Source organism: Elaeis guineensis, chromosome 8, assembly GCF_000442705.2.
Source record: "Elaeis guineensis isolate ETL-2024a chromosome 8, EG11, whole genome shotgun sequence".
Lineage (NCBI taxonomy): Eukaryota > Viridiplantae > Streptophyta > Magnoliopsida > Arecales > Arecaceae > Elaeis > Elaeis guineensis.
In genome coordinates, this window is record NC_026000.2 from 43389166 (window position 1) to 43405585 (window position 16420).

The following is a 16420-nucleotide window of genomic DNA, read 5'->3' on the forward strand; positions in this document are numbered from 1 at the left end:
ACTTAAATTAAATATTTATCTCACCCTTCAACTTGAATTTTGCTCGTCCTCGAGTAAAATAGATATATCAGCATTGTGTACTGACTCGATCTTGAATAAAAAGTTAGGTTAGGCATCCCAAAAGGTAGATGATACCTGGTCAGACCATTAAAGAGATACTTCATTGGATTATCAATTTGACCCAATTAGTGGCTGAGTATTAACTCAAAAAATTTCAAGAGCTTTTCTTTCACCCAATCTCACATGAAGCAGATTCTTTATTGAGATCAGTAAGAAGAGGGTTGAAGAATCACTCCTAAAATTTGATCTAGTCTAAACCCTACTATTCATTGGGTTTTCTTAATAATTTTTCCTCAGTATTTCTAAAATTATCTTGACCATTAATCATTCATTGTTTAGGATGCCTAATTGACTCTTAATCAAAATAAAATTTGAATACACAAAACTAATTATTTCTGACCATACTCGAGGATTTGATTAATTTTCTCTCCCCCAACTTAATCTACATTGTCCTCAATGGAGTAGGAAAGCAAAGAAAATAAAAGGAGAGAGTGCACCTGGGATAATTCTACTTCGAAAGTTGAAGATAGCTTCATTGATTAATAGGCTCTTGTTCTAAATTCTTGCAGCTGCGTAAAGTAAAAAAAAATATGAAATCATTGGGTTGCCTTCCAACAAGCGCTAAGTTTTACGTCTTCAGCCAGATGTCAGGTTTATTGACAGACTCTTCCATACAGAGCAGTCCTTTATTCTTAAAAAAAATGAAGATCAGTTAAAATAAAATAAAAGAAATTTAGGTTACCTCCCAAAAAGTGCTAAGTTTAATGTCTTCAGCCAGACGCTAAAAGAGTGTCTATCCCGTTCCTGCTCGAATCTTAACATGAGTGTTGATCCCTCTTTCAGAAATAATATATCCTAATATAATTCTTTTCTGCACCATGAAATGGCTCTTTTCCCAACTTAAGACAAGATTTATCTCCATACACTATTTAAGAACTTTGGAAAGATTATGGAGACAATTCCTAAAGGTGGTAGAGCCAAATACTGAAAAATCATCCATGAAGACCTCTAGAAATTTATCGACCATATCAGAAAAGATGGCCAAAATGCACCGTTGAAAAGTGGCTGGTGCATTGCAGAGACCGAATGGCATATGTCTAAATGCAAATGTTCCATAAGGGTATGTGAAGGTAGTCTTTTCTTGATCACTAGAAAATACTGGGATCTGGTTATATTCCGAATATCCATCTAGAAAATAGAAGAAACTTTGTCCTGCTAGCTGTTCTAAAATTTGGTCAATAAAAGGCAAAGAAAAATGATCTTTCCTAGTAACGGCATTCAGCTTTCGGTAGTCCACACATACTCGCCAACCAGTTGTTGCACAAGTAGGAATTAATTCACCCTCATCATTCTCTATTACGATAATATCTGACTTCTTAGGTACTACTTGGGTTGGACTAACCCACTGGCTATCTGAAATTGGGTAGATAATTCCAGCATCTAGCCATTTCACTACTTTCTTTTTCACGACTTCCCGCATATTTGGATTCAATCTTCATTGCATGTCCCTATGTGGTTTTGCCTCAACCTCGCAGTGAATATGATGCATGCAAACAGAAGGATCTATACCCTTCAAATCGACAATTGACCACCCTATAGCCTCTTTATGCTTTTTGAGTACCCCGACAAGTTTGTTTTCTTGGTCGTTGGTTAGGTCAGACGCAATGATCACTGGAAGGGTATTATTGGATCCAAGAAATGAATATTTCAGCATGGCAGGAAGAGGCTTTAGCTCTAGAGTAAGTGGTGCTTCTAAGGATGGTACCAGAGGGCTTGATTGAATTGGTAATTGCTCATACTTTACAATCCAAGGGGGATTGGTGCTAAAATTGGGAGGTTCTAGCAAAGCATATATTTCTTCAGTGTATCCATCAATATCAAAATTATCCATTCCAAAATATGTTAGGCATGCTTGTAAAGGATTTTAGTTGAGCAAGGCAGGAGCTTTATCTTCTATAACTTCCTCTAACAAGTTGATCTCATTATGGTCGTACACAGGTGGTCCCAAAGATGCATTGAAAATATTCAACCTTAGCTTCTTATTTTCAAAAGTTACATCCATAACTCCGGTCCTACAATTTATATAAGCATTAGTGGTTGCTAAGAAGGGTCTACCTAGGATGATTGGTATTTGGTTGGGGTTGCTACCAGATTCCATATCCAGCACAAGAAAGTCAACAGGAAAGTAAAATTTATCTACTTTCACCAATACATCTTCCAGCATTCCACGGGGTACCTTAATAGATCGGCCTGCTAGTTGTAAGGTTACTGTCGTGGGTTTTAACTCTCCAAATCCAAATAGGTCATATACAGAGCTCGGGAGAAGGTTGACACTTGCACCCAAATCTAATAATGCCTTCTTAATCATGAGGTTCCCTATGACACAAAAAATAATTGAGGTACTTGGATCTTTTAGTTTGGGTGGGGTAATTTGCTGGAAAACTGAGCTGGCCTGCTCAGTTAGGTAGACTTTTCTTGGTATTTGTGCCTTTGATTTTTGTTTCTGTGTACACAAGTCCTTTAGAAATTTGGCAAAGGTCAGAACTTGCTTAATGGCATCGAGAAGAGGTAAGTTTATCTGGACCTGTTTAAATAGTTCCAATATTTTATTTATTTTTATACCCTTCTTATCAAGAGGCAGAGAGGATTCTAAAGCACTGAAAAATGGAGCTTTAGGTGCAGGTGCTGGGTTAACAGGTTCTTTCCTCTCTTTAGATTTCTTCTTTTCTGTTGTAGCTGGAATTGGTTGCTCTTGTTGTTGGATTATTTTAGGTTGATTTAAGATTTTTTTGCTTCTAAGGGTCATGATCGATTTGGCATGTTCGGAAAAAGTTTCATGACCAATGGAGCTTTCAGCCATGTACTGACCTTTTGGGTTATTAATAGGCTGACTAGGTAATTTGCCTTCTTCCCTCCTACTGAAAGCTGTTGCTAGCTGACTTATCTGGGTCTCTAGCTTTGCTATTGATTGCGTATGGGAGTGAAGGAGTTGGGTATTCATTTTTAGTCCTTTAAGTGCTTGCAGTATCTTTTCTTCGAAATCCGAGCTATGAGTACTCGGAGTGGGTTGAGGAGGGTTCTGGTATTGTGGCTGGGATGGATGCCTAAAAGTTACATCCGGGTAACCTGATCTTTGTTGCATCAGAGGAACCACTGGTTGTGATTTCCATGAGAAATTTGAATGGTTTCTCCATCCTGGATTGTACGTACTAGAATAGGGGTTGTTCCCTAGTCTATGAGTAGTTTGGGCTTGATGGACTTGTTCTTGTACATGTTCAGAAAATTATGGTGCAACCGGACAATCATTCACACAATGAGTGGGGCTCGAACACAATGCACATATATCTTGTATCTGATAGGATGGAGAAGGTGACTGTCCTATACTTAATAATCGATCTAACTTTTGGGACAATTCGTCTACCTTATGATGGATATCTATGGTATTTCCTACTTCATATATTCCACCTCTCTTTGGGTTTAACATGGGTTTATCTCTAATAGAGATAGACATATGATGTAATAAATTTTCACTTAAAATTTCAAATAGTTGCCATGCCTCATCCTTACTTTTCAGCATGAATGTCTCACCGCATGATGCATCAACCATTTATCGATGTCTTTCAGATAGCCCATCATAAAAATATTAGATTAACTGCCACTTGGGTACAGCATGGTGGGGATATTTTTTAATAAGGTCCTTTAATCTCTCCCATGTTTTATGAAATATTTCTCCATCTAATTAGGAAAAACTAGTTATGGCTTTCCTTATTTGATTAGTTTTTTCTATGGGAAAATATTTCTTGAGAAACTCTCCTTACAGCTGGTCTCAAGTTGATATAGTCATAGAATCCAAAGTATGTAGCCAGTATTTGGCTTTGTCCTTAAGTAAGAAAGGGAATAATTTTAACCTAAGAGCATCATCGGAGTAGTTATGAATTTTGACAGTTGAGCATATCTCAAGAAATTCTTCAAGATGTTTATAAGGGTCCTCATTACTAAGTCCATAAAATGAAGGTAACATTTGGATTATACTGGACTTAATTTCATATTGAGTGGCCTCCACAGGGGGTACTTGAATACAAGGAGAGTAGGTATATGTGGAAGGAGTAAAGTACTCCTTCAATGAGCGTGGAGGATTAGCCTCACCAGGTGCAGCCATGTTTCTAACTCGGATAGTCCTAAGAGTCTTTTCTAATTCTTCGTCTAATGGTTGCAAGTCAGGTTTTAGTGATCGTCGACCTAACATGCAACTAAAAGGTCTATGTAGGACTATCCTAGTCTGTTAAGGATTTTTTTTTTATTAAGAAGAGAAGAGAAGAGAAAAAAAAGTTCTAAAGAAGAGATCCTAAGAAGTCCTAAAACTAATAGAAGAATTAGTTGTGGTTAGATTTTAATTACAATCAAGTTAGCACGCAGTGGACTCTCTATCCTAAAGTTATCCTAGTTCTAGATAGCTCCTAACTGTAGTTAGCCTTCAAGCACTCCAAGTCGGAGCTTGACCAACCAACTGGCCAGGTAAGTGTAAGATTGGTGGGAGTCCCCCCGTTGCTTTTCTTAGACACCAATTAAATTGGCCAGGTCAGCGAACGAAACCAATTAAAAATCACCTTCCTTCGGGGCCAGTCGTCCCGCAAACCACTTGCCTAGACACCAGCTAGCTGACCAAGTCTAACCTGGTTCAACTCTCAGGGTCACTTGTCCTAATGAGCTAAAAATCCTTAGGGGTCAACGTCTAATTAATTTTAGATTAAGATCTAGGTTATGCAAATGCAAGGGAGTGATTTGTGGGCCAAGGAAGGGTGATCAAATCCCCACCTTATCTTAGTTAATGGGTTGCACCCTTAAGGTTAATTGTGGAGATGCAATGCAAAGAAACAAGGTGTCCAATCAAGTTAAAAATTTTTATATTTGAGGTTACGCTATTTTAGTTAAGTGTTATGAAATGTCAGTGGCTTTTTTTTTTTTTTTTAAATTCAACCATGTCAAGATCTCCGACAACGGTGCCAAAATTTGATGCGTAGTCATTGATAGCACCAAAAATAACTCTACTCACTACGTAGGTAGGATGAGTCGAGATCGTATCCTCAGAGATCTTGGGCTAAGTTGAGATTGCAAAATAAAAGAAAGAAGCATTGTTTTGATTTAAAAAATAAATTATCTTAAAATTGATGTAATTAGAAAATAAAGAGCTCGGAAGTTTTGAATTAATTTTGCACTAGCAGAGTTGTATCTCTTTTTTTTATTGAATAGATGCGATTAATCTTAAGAAAAATACCTATCTTTTCTCGGCACACCCCGTACCCGTAGATCACGACGTGTCTTCGAAAGTACTAGGTAAACAACTCTTCTTTCCTCGGCACGCCCCATACCCGTAGATCACGGTGCGTCTCTGAAAAGTAAAAGTTGTTCCTAATATTAATCTAACAGGAAAGCATAAATAAAAGCATTGAAAGAGAGAAAATAAAGAACTCATGATGATTTAAATAAAAAGCATAATCTTTATTGCATATAAAGAAATATAAGAAAGTTTAGAACAATAAACCATCTCTATGTCGTTACAAAATTTCTTCTCCACTCCCGAGACTGCTAGCCTAGCTGCTCATGAAGTAGTCTCTTTCTATTCCTCTATGCAAGGCTCTAGAAGAATTTCTGGGCTCCCCTTCCAATGGAAGTACAAAAGCCTATTTATAGGTGTTAGGAGGGAGGAGTTTTACATGGTTTTTCGATGTGGGACTAAAGAAAATACTAAAGACTAAAAAATGGATGGATGAGATGGAAAGATCACAAACAGATAAAGAAAATACAAATTTTTTCTCTTAAAGTATTTTCAAATATATATATATTTTTTCTTCCATCTATTCGTCTATCCCCACGAACCCCGCGCGCCCGCTTGCCTGCCGTGCCGCACCCGCCTCGCGCCCGCATCCGCTCGCGCTAGCGTCCGCGCCCGCGTCCATGCCGCATGAACCATACATGAACACTCCCTTCTTCTTTTTTTTTTTATTCCAAAAAAAACTTTTATTTCTTTACAATGATGCTTATATCCTTTTTGGATTCCTTGCATAGTATCTTCATTTTTTATAATACCGTATGCATCCTTCTTTTATTTAAATTTTATTTTAAGTCCAATTTTCTTCAAACTTGAGTCTTTTTTATCTGCAAATCGGACTCTTTGTATCGGCTATCATCTTTCTTGTAAAACATAAAAAGAAGCATCAAATTTTTAAGAAATAAAATAAATTAAATATAATTTTTTACTTTAAATGACTTAAATTAAGTGTTTATCAGTATCCAATACCCAGTCAGTTATATCACAAATAGAAAAATTGTAAGAAGTTATCATATAAATATCTTATCCAGCAACAGCTTGCTTCTTTCTCTACTTATTCGAGTCCAGAGAGGTAATGTACTGAGGACAGTTCCTCTTCCAGTGCCTCCGCTTCTTGCAAAAGAAGCATTCAGCTTGACTCTTATCAGGCTTGATCTTTCTGGTCTGGCCCTACACTGATGTCCCAGCCTGAACTTGCACCTTCTTCACTTTCTTCTTCTTGTTCTTCTTTCCTTTCTCAAAGGGTTGAAAATCAGAAGACGAACCTTCCACTAAGTTCACCGACTCCTTGTGGAGTTCGTGATCCTTCTCAAAGTTCTGAAGCAACCCCAGTAACCCGTGATAGTTTACTTCAGGCTTTGTCATTCTATAATGAGTGAGGAATGGGAGATAAGACTTGGGCAGCAAGTTCAGTATTGCATCTTTCCCAAGCTGCTTATGCAAGGGAAAGTCGAGCTTGCTCAAATGCTCCATTAGCTCGACCATGTACAATACATGATCAGTGACAGAGGCACCATCCTGTATTTTGGCGTTGAAGATGGCACAACTAGTCTTGTGCCTCTCCACGTCATTGGATGTACCAAAGGCATCCTCTAATACTTGAAGCATGTCCTTTGCTGAGCCATCTCAAATCTGTGACTGAACTCATTGCTCATGGTAGCCAGCATGATGCAGTGCACCGTGATCCGATCATTGAGCCACTTCTGGTAAGTGTCTCTGACTATTCCACGTGCATTGGCAGCTGGCTCCTCAGGTGTAGGATCCATTATCACATATAGGATCCATTCATACTCCAGGACTATCTTCAACTTATGGTACTAGCTACCAAAGTTAGGTCCCACCAACTTATCATTGTCCAACAATGATCAGAGCGATAGGAAAGTGGTCATATCTGTACCAAGGAAAATCATAACCTAATTAGTAATTGATTCATTAAACCTAAAGATTTGGACTTTAATCAAAAAGTTTCTCCCACTATTTTATTCGAATTGGTAGCCTCTACCTCCAATTCGAGAAATTATCCTAATTTCTTAGTGGGTACTAGAATCCACTTAGACTGCACACAAGTCTAACTTTGGTTGGCCAACCCATGTACATCTAAGGATAGATTTATAACTAATTATTTTTCTAAATAATTTTTAGTAATTTTAATTTTGCCTCAGTCTCTAATCAGTAGGCTTTGGCCTCCACTAAAAAGGTCTAGTTAGGTCCAACCATTAACATGACCATACATAGCCCATCTAGCCAATGAATGATTAGGCCCAACTTTGGTTGGCTAAACTAACCACCATTTAGAAAGATACAGTCAAGAAATCATATTATGAATGATAATTTCATCAGTCGATAAGCACCAGGCCTTTGGGCCTCCAATGATTATCCAACTGATGGACCCATTATCATCCACTTAATGAGAGGCTATGATCTAGTTATCACTATAACTATTTCATTTTAAGGACTTAATAATTTTAGAGAATTTAATTGATTTAGAGTAGGAGGTCAGATGAACCAGCTTATCATGATCCTCCCACTGACTTTCCCAAGTCAGCTTAAGGGAGATCATTAAAAGGTCTGGTCTAAGAGCACCTAAATCAGTCACACTGATTTACCTAGCTGACATGGGTCAGCTCAAATGTCAAGTGATCTGATCAAAACATAATTTCACCAAGAGGTCAGGTAAGTTCGATCAGTGGGAGGGTCTGCCAAAGCTTGCCTTAAACACCATAAAAAATGGCCAGGTAAGCAAGCTGTCAATTAAAAACCACCGGTCTGGTTTACCTTAGACATCAACTGATTTAATTAGTTTCGATTAGATAAACCTAACAGTTCATGCTAGACTACTTAGCCAAGAATCAAGTCCATTTGGTTCTCGTTAAAGACATGGACTTGACCAACTACAACTATTGTAATTGATCTAGAGAATCCTTGACCTAATCTAAGACAACAATTGATTAGATTTAGTCAATTCTCTAATTAAGTCCATCTTTAATCTAACCTTAAGTCTAACCTAATTAATGGACCTAATTTCCACTAACCCATTAACCCAATGTGTTATGATTTGCGTCTTAGGTTCTTCAATTCACAATCCTACAACCTAATCAAATAACTTCTTAATTCTTAATTAAGTTTTGAGCTGAGGATTGGGGTTCAGCTTTTCGAAAATAATTTTCATGTTTGTAAAATATTTTTACAACATGGTTTTACCAATCAAGTTGCATGTTTGATTCATAATCAAAATGCAAGTGAAATAAGCATGAAGCTACTTTAGATCTAATCTAAACAGGTTCATGTAATTGAAACAATTTTAACTTTAAACTACGCAAATTTTTCAAACAATATATTATGGTTCTTTGCACAGGAATTATTAACAAAGAGATTTTATTTTAGATTTAAATATCTTTTAAATCTAATAAATCATAAATTTAATCTAGATCACATCTAACAAATTTATGATTAAAGATAGATCTACACAAACTAGGACAACCTTTGCACTGTAAGGGGTAAACCTTATAACAAGACAACCTATAGTTCGTGATTGATCTAAAAATTTTAATTTTAGATTTAACAATCAGATAATAAATTAAATTTAATCTAAAAAATAATCTAAGCATGTATAAATAATAATGTAATAAATAACCTAGGCTCTGATACCAATTGAAGGAACCAGATCTAGGGTTTCAGGGTTAGATCTTGAAACTTTTTCAAGATCAGGCAGCGAAAGACTAAAATAAATCAAAATTTATCTTATAAAACTAGAGAATCATTAGATCTAAAATCTTATTACATGATTATTATATGATATTAAATCAAAAATTAAAATATAAAAAGCAAGAACTACATGTTAATCATATCAACATATTTCTATACTACATCTAATGTATGCAAAATATAATAGATCAGATCTATTACCTTGTAAGTTAGACGTTCTAACTTTACTTATCCGGGCTTAAGGATGATGTTGCAAGTTGCATATATGTCCGACCTCTAGGAGTCATCCACATGAGCCCACGAATCACGATCAGAAGTCTTAGTCCAGGAAATCAGCACAGTATGCTAGTACTGTGCTTCTTCGATGGTTGATCAGACGCCTCCTTCTTCTTGATTTAGACTCTTCTAAAGATGAGAAGTAGAAGAAGGAGTTTCAGATGTGAGATGCTCTTAGAAAACTCATAGATGAAGGAAGGGAAGAGGTGAGCACAGCAACCCTAGAAGAAGACCCTCTTCTTCTTCTTTTTACTCTAACCCAAACACTTAGTTTTGTGTCTATTATATCTCCATGCCCCAACACTCTTTCTCTTTAATTTTTATATGCCCCAAAGGTCTCTCAATTCTCTATAATTCATAAAAATTTTAAGAAAAAATTCATCTTAAATAATAAGATATGAAGAATCCTTGTCTAGGTCAAATACCTAGTCAAGAAAAATCCAAACAGGGCAAGACAAGTGGTGCCCAACTCATGGGTGCACCCTCCTTCTTTTTCTACCATGGACCACTAGAAAAGGGCACACAATATGTTCCATAAAATTCATAAAAATTTCAAAAAAAATCTAAGTAAAATCAGTGCCATAAGGAAAGAGTTTTGATTTCCTAAAATTCTATCTCATAGAATTTGAAATCCAAACTAATTCCTACTTTGACTTGGTCTACAACCAAATTCCATGTAAGAGAGAAAGAGTGAAAAGTTTTGGGCATGCATGAAAGCCTAGGAGAGAAGGTTTTGTCACACAAAATAAGAGAGAGTGGGCGTGGGGGGCTAAGGTGACGCAGGGTGGAATCTTATTCTTACCAGGATTCAATCTATGACTTGTTCAAATTTGGTTTCTCAAACCAAATCAAACCAAAATAAAATTAACCCAATTAAAATAGATCTTAATCCAATTAAAAACTTAATTTAATCAGATTAAATTAGATTTAAATTTAATTTAATTTTTTAATTAAATTAGAAATTAGGTTGACCCAGGTCCTAATTGAACTAGAACTAGTTTTTCCTTGCACTTGGCTTATCCAATAAATCAATTAGACTTGATCCAATCAAATCTAAACTAAATATAATTAAATTATATTCAATTAGACTTAATCTCAGCCCATTGGCTTAATCAAATTAAGCCAATTAGCAATCGAATTGCTAATCGATCCTCCTGCAACACTTGCACTAGGTTAAATGTCAATCATATTGATCGTTTAACCCTAGAATGATTATTAATCATTGATCAACCATCCGATCGGATCGTAAACTCTAATATGTGTGATCTCATAGGTTCAAATCTAAATCGATAGCATAGAAATAAATTTTTATACTAATCAAAGTGACCATCTAGCAATGGTTCCCGATGGCCGGATAGATCGAATGTGTAGAACAACATCCTTAGAACCCATGTGGATATCATTTTTATATAATTCATCTTCTTGATCAAAATGCTCATAGGATACCTCAGAGTTTAACTGTCAATTCTGATCAGGTTGTCCACATTGTATTTTAAAATATCAAATTCTTGGAGTTGGTCACGTTCAATGATGATGTACCCTTATATCTCACATGTATGGCATACCAGTGTCTCCACACTCCTTGGTTAAGAGGACAACCAACCCATATGGCCTACAGTGACCTATGCTCGATAGAAGCTGTCATCCTTATTAACAGCCTATCATTTGATCGTGAACAGTTTTAAGGATTAATCAATAAATCTTCTCTTTATCAAACCTAAATAGTCTTAAGGACTTCATCACAACAAAAGAGTTTATTAGAAGATGAAAACTAATGATAAAAATATCAAAAATATATTTTATTTATTAACAAATCAATTACAATACAAGGTTGCTCAACCGTCAACAGGTTGACGATTGACTTTTGGGATATATTTTTCAACAAATTTTTCTCTAGAGTCCCCATCCAATGGGACTCTTCAACAGAGTCTCCATCCAGTGAGACTCTTTAGTAGAGCCTTCGTCAAGTGGGACTCTTCACCAGAGTCTCCATTGACTGAGACTCTTTAGATTAGCCATGTGATCAGAGAGAAACTTCTAATATGTGTGATCCCATAGGTTCGAACCTAAGCCGGTAGCATAAGAACTGATTCCTGTACCAATCAGAGTAACCATCTAGCAATGGTACCCAATGTCTGGATAGACCGAATGTATGCTAAGCAATACTCAAGAACCTATTTGAATATTGTTGCTCTTAGATTGATTTTGATGATTACAAAGCAGATTGAAGGGATACAAATATTTTTAGTTGAAAAAGTCTTTATGCTCTTCAGGGGCAAAATCATAATTTTACTAAAATTCTGATTTGATTGTACCAATTAATAGAACAAATGATTTGTAATCTATTGGTGAAAATTTTATTATTTTTGGACTTATATTTTTGAAGATATGAATGTTTGAAGTGCATGAGTCGACTCATGAGTCAACTCATGGCACTATGAGCTGATTGGCACGCAAAAATTTCCCTTGGCACACTGGATTTTTGGCTTGGCACGACCTGTGAGTCGACTCATGAGTCGACCCACAAGGCATGAGTCGACTCATGAGTCGACCTCTACTGATTTGGGCCAAAAAATCCAGAAACCAACTTGTCTGGCTGTTGCAACAGAAGTCGACTCCTGAAGCATGAGTCGACTCATGAGTCGACCCCTGCGACGGAAATCGTCCGCAACGGCTAGTTTTTTGCCCGTTTTAATTGCCTTTTATGCTCCCTTAAAATGCTCTAACGGCTCTTTTTCTGTCTAAAATGTTTTCCCTTGTTTCTTAAGGCTATAAAAGGTTTCAAAAGGTGAAAGAAAAGGAGGTGATCCAAAATCTACACGAGAGAGACTGTGATCAACGATATACACGAGAGAAAAAGAAAAGGGGATCCACAATATACACGAGAGTGACAGGTGATCTACAATATACACGAGAGATTGTGAAAGAGAAAAGCAAGAGCGTTCAAAAGGGCATTCAAGAGCATTCAAAGAGAAGGTTTTTCAAGCCAACTGTTCAACCTTGATCAAGAGTTCTTTCAAAGCCTTCAAGAAGTCTTCAATCAAAGTTCACCTTCTCCTCAAGCGTTCATTCAACTCTTCATCCACCTTGAGAAAATCCAAAAAGGGGATTCTTCATTTGAGTAAAGTATTTTTATTGTTATATTCGCTCATTTAAGGAGCTATTCTTGTACTTATTTATGCTCTAAACTGTCTTACTCTTTGTGAGTAATTGTTCTTGTTTTTGGAGGGTTTTCAAAATAAGGGAAGGTTGATCCGAACCTGAAATCGGAGTGTTTTGGATTGGCTTGTACCCGAGAAACAAGTGGACTAGCTTGGGATAGCTAGTGTCGGAGTTTCCGACGTTTGTATTCGAGTTGAATACAAGTATAGTGGATTGAAATTCCCAAGTAGGAGCTTGGGGAGTGGATGTAGGTGCAAGGTTGGCACCGAACCACTATAAATCCTTGTGTTTGTGGTGTGCTTTATTGTTTCTCTTTATTTCTTTATTATATCCTTGCATTCTTGCTTTAGGTAATTAATCTTGAATTAAAGTCTTTCTTCTCATTCATCAAGCTTTTAACAAATACTTTTCATAAGTAATTAATTAAGCTTAAAATTTTTAGAAACCCAATTCACCCCCCCCTCTTGGGTTGCATAGCTGGGCAACAAGTGGTATCAGAGCTCGGTGCTCTAGCCCTTCTTTGATCTAACAATCAAAGAGCCAAAGATCTATGGCAACCCATGTCGGTACTTCTCTAGCCGAGGGGCAATCTACAAACCGACCTCCACTTTTCAATGGGTCTAATTACACCTATTGGAAAGCTCGGATGAAGATATTCATACAAGCACTCGACTATGATATGTGGAGTATCATAGTGAACGGTCCTCACACACTCACCAAGATTATAGATAGTGAGGAGTCAACCAAACCCGAGAAAGAATGGGATGAGGTTGATAAGAAATTGGCACAATTAAATGCTAAAGCTATGAATGTTCTTTATTGTGCACTAGATGCAAATGAATTTAATCGCATTTCTACTTGTGCATCTGCTAAAGAAATATGGGATAGGTTAGAAGTAACCCATGAGGGAACAAATCAAGTAAAAGAGTCTAAAATAAATATGCTTGTGCATAAATATGAATTGTTTAAAATGGAGCATGATGAGTCCATAACTGCTATGTTTACTCGTTTTACTGATATAATTAATGATTTGAAGAGTCTTGGCAAATCTTATACTAACAGTGAGCTTGTAAGGAAGATTCTCAGGTCATTGCCAAGAACTTGGGAAGCCAAGGTGACTGCCATCCAAGAAGCAAAGGACTTGAACACTCTACCTCTAGAAGAGCTTCTTGGATCCTTGATGACTCATGAACTTAGCATGAAGCAACATCAAGAGGATGAAGTCAAAAAGAAAAGAACCATTGCCCTCAAATTCACAACTTCGCCTGATGATGAAATGGATGACACCGAAGATGAAGAACAGGATGAAGAGATGGCACTCATCACCCGAAGATTTAAGAAGTTTCTAAGAAAAAGGAAACAGGGGATGAGAAAGAAGTCATTCACAAAAGGGAAACAAAGAAAAGAGAAAGATCAACCCCTTATATGCTACGAGTGCAAGAAGCCGGGATATTTCAAATCCGAATGTCCACAACTGAAGAAAGGTCCCAAAAAGTTCAAAAAGAAAGCAATGATGGCGACTTGGAGTGCGAGTGATGATTCAAGCTCCGATGAGGAAACCTCAACAGAACAAGCCAACCTGTGCCTTATGGCACACGAAAATGAGGTAACTTCTGAATCCCCTAGTGAATTTACTTTTGAAGAATTGCATGAAGCATTCTATGATTTAATTGATGAATTAAAGAAACTAGAGATGAAAAACAAAGAACTAAAATTGAAAAATCAGTCCTTAGTGAAACAAGCTGAAAACCTTTCAATTGAAAAATCCACCTTGATTCAAGAAAATCAAAGCTTAAAGAATGAAATTAACAAGCTGAAACCTATAGTAGATAAGTTCACCTTAAGTTCAAACAAACTAAATATGATTCTTGATAATCAAAAAGCTGTATATGATAAGGCTGGACTTGGATATAACCCCTTGAAGAAACAAAAATTTCTGAAGAATATTTATGTAAATTATTCAAGTAACAAGTCTACAAATATTACTTGTTTCAAATGTGGTAGAATATGACATAAATCATACACATGCCTTATTAACAAATCTGCAAACACAACTATAAAGAAAATATGGGTTCCAAAAGGAACCATTTTGACTAACCTAAAAGGACCCAAGAAAGCTTGAGTACCTAAGACAGAAACTTGACCTTTGCTTGCAGGTGTGTCTAGCATCCCAAGGAGGAAACAAAAAATAGTATCTTGACAGTGGATGCTCGAGACACATGACTGGTGATGAATCACAATTCATCACGCTTGATGCTAAGGATGGAGGGATGGTCACCTTTGGAGATAATGGCAAAGGAAAGATCATCGGGATAGGTAACATTGGTATCACTCCCTCCAAATACATTGAAAATATTTTGTTAGTTAAAGGTTTAAAGCATAACTTACTTAGCATTAGTCAATTTTGTGATAAAGGGTATAAAGTTGTTTTTGAATCATCTGTTTGCATTGTGACTAGGCCTATTAACGATGGCATTAAATTTATAGGACATAGGCATGGCAATGTTTATATGATAGATTTGAATGATTTAGCCAAATTAGACATGCAATGCCTAGTATCCTTGAATGCTAAAGTTAATGAGACTAGTTGGCTGTGGCATCGTAGACTTGCACATATTAGCATGCATTCTCTTTCAAAATTAATTAAGAAAGAATTAGTTCTTGGTTTGCCAAAACTGAATTTTGAAAAGGATAGAATTTGTGATGCATGCCAATTAGGTAAACAAACTAGAGTTTTATTTAAATCCAAAAATACTGTTTCAACTTCTAGACCTTTAGAGCTCTTACATATGGACTTATTTGGACCAACTAGAACCACTAGTCTAGGAGGAAAACGATATGGCTTTGTAATTATAGATGATTACTCTCATTTTACTTGGGTTTTCCTTTTGGCACACAAAGATGAAACTTTTCATATTTTCACTAAATTTTACCGAAAAGTCACTAATGAAAAAGGGTTTTCAATTCAAAATATTAGAAGTGATCATGGAACTGAATTTGAAAATCAAGATTTTGAAAATTTTTGTGATGAAAATGGAATTGGCCATAACTTCTCTGCTCCTAGGACACCCCAACAGAATGGGGTAGTTGAAAGAAAAAATAGAACCTTAGAAGAAATGGCCCGTACCATGCTTTGTGAAAGCAACCTTCCAAGATATTTTTGGACGGAAGCAATTAACACAGCATGTTACATTTTAAATCATGCTTTGATTAGATAATTTTTAAAGAAAACCTCCTATGAACTTTGGAAAGGAAGAAAATCAAATATTGCATATTTTCATATTTTTGGTTGCCGATGTTTTGTATTAAATAATGGCAAAAAAATACTTGGTAAATTTGATGTAAAATCAGATGAAGCAATCTTTCTAGGTTACTCCTCCACTAGTAAAGCATTTAGAGTTTTCAACAAAAGAACTTTAGTAGTTGAGGAGTCCATACATGTTGTTTTTGATGAATCTAACGATCTTCCTTCAAGGAAGAATGAGGGTGTTGATGATGCAGATCCACTAATAGAAGGTATGAAGGAGATCACTCTGAAAGATTCAGCAACTCCAGAAGACAAGGATCAAGAAGACAAATAAGATGAGAGAGGTGAAGAAATTCAAGAACAACCTCAAGGTACAAATGACCTACCCAAGGAATGGAGGTATGTTCACAACCACCCTAAGGAGTTAATTATTGGTGATCCGATGCATGGGGTAAAAACCCGTTCTTCACTTAAAGATGTAGTTAATCATTGTGCTTTTGTATCTCATCTTGAACCTAAAACTTTTGAAGAAGCTGAAAATGATCATAATTGGATTAATGCAATGCAAGAGGAACTTAATCAATTTGAAAGAAATAATGTTTGGACCTTAGTATCAAGACCTAAAAATTATTCAATAATTG

The 16420-nt window shown here is 36.3% G+C and overlaps 1 non-coding gene across 1 annotated transcript; it reads left to right on the forward strand.

Annotated features, from left to right (window-relative positions):
* Positions 1 to 3726: 3726 nt before the first annotated feature.
* LOC140851327 (small nucleolar RNA R71) lies at positions 3727 to 3832 on the forward strand. Its single transcript, XR_012134078.1, has one exon. It is a non-coding gene; the product is annotated as a small nucleolar RNA R71 (small nucleolar RNA).
* The last annotated feature ends 12588 nt before the right edge of the window (positions 3833 to 16420 follow it).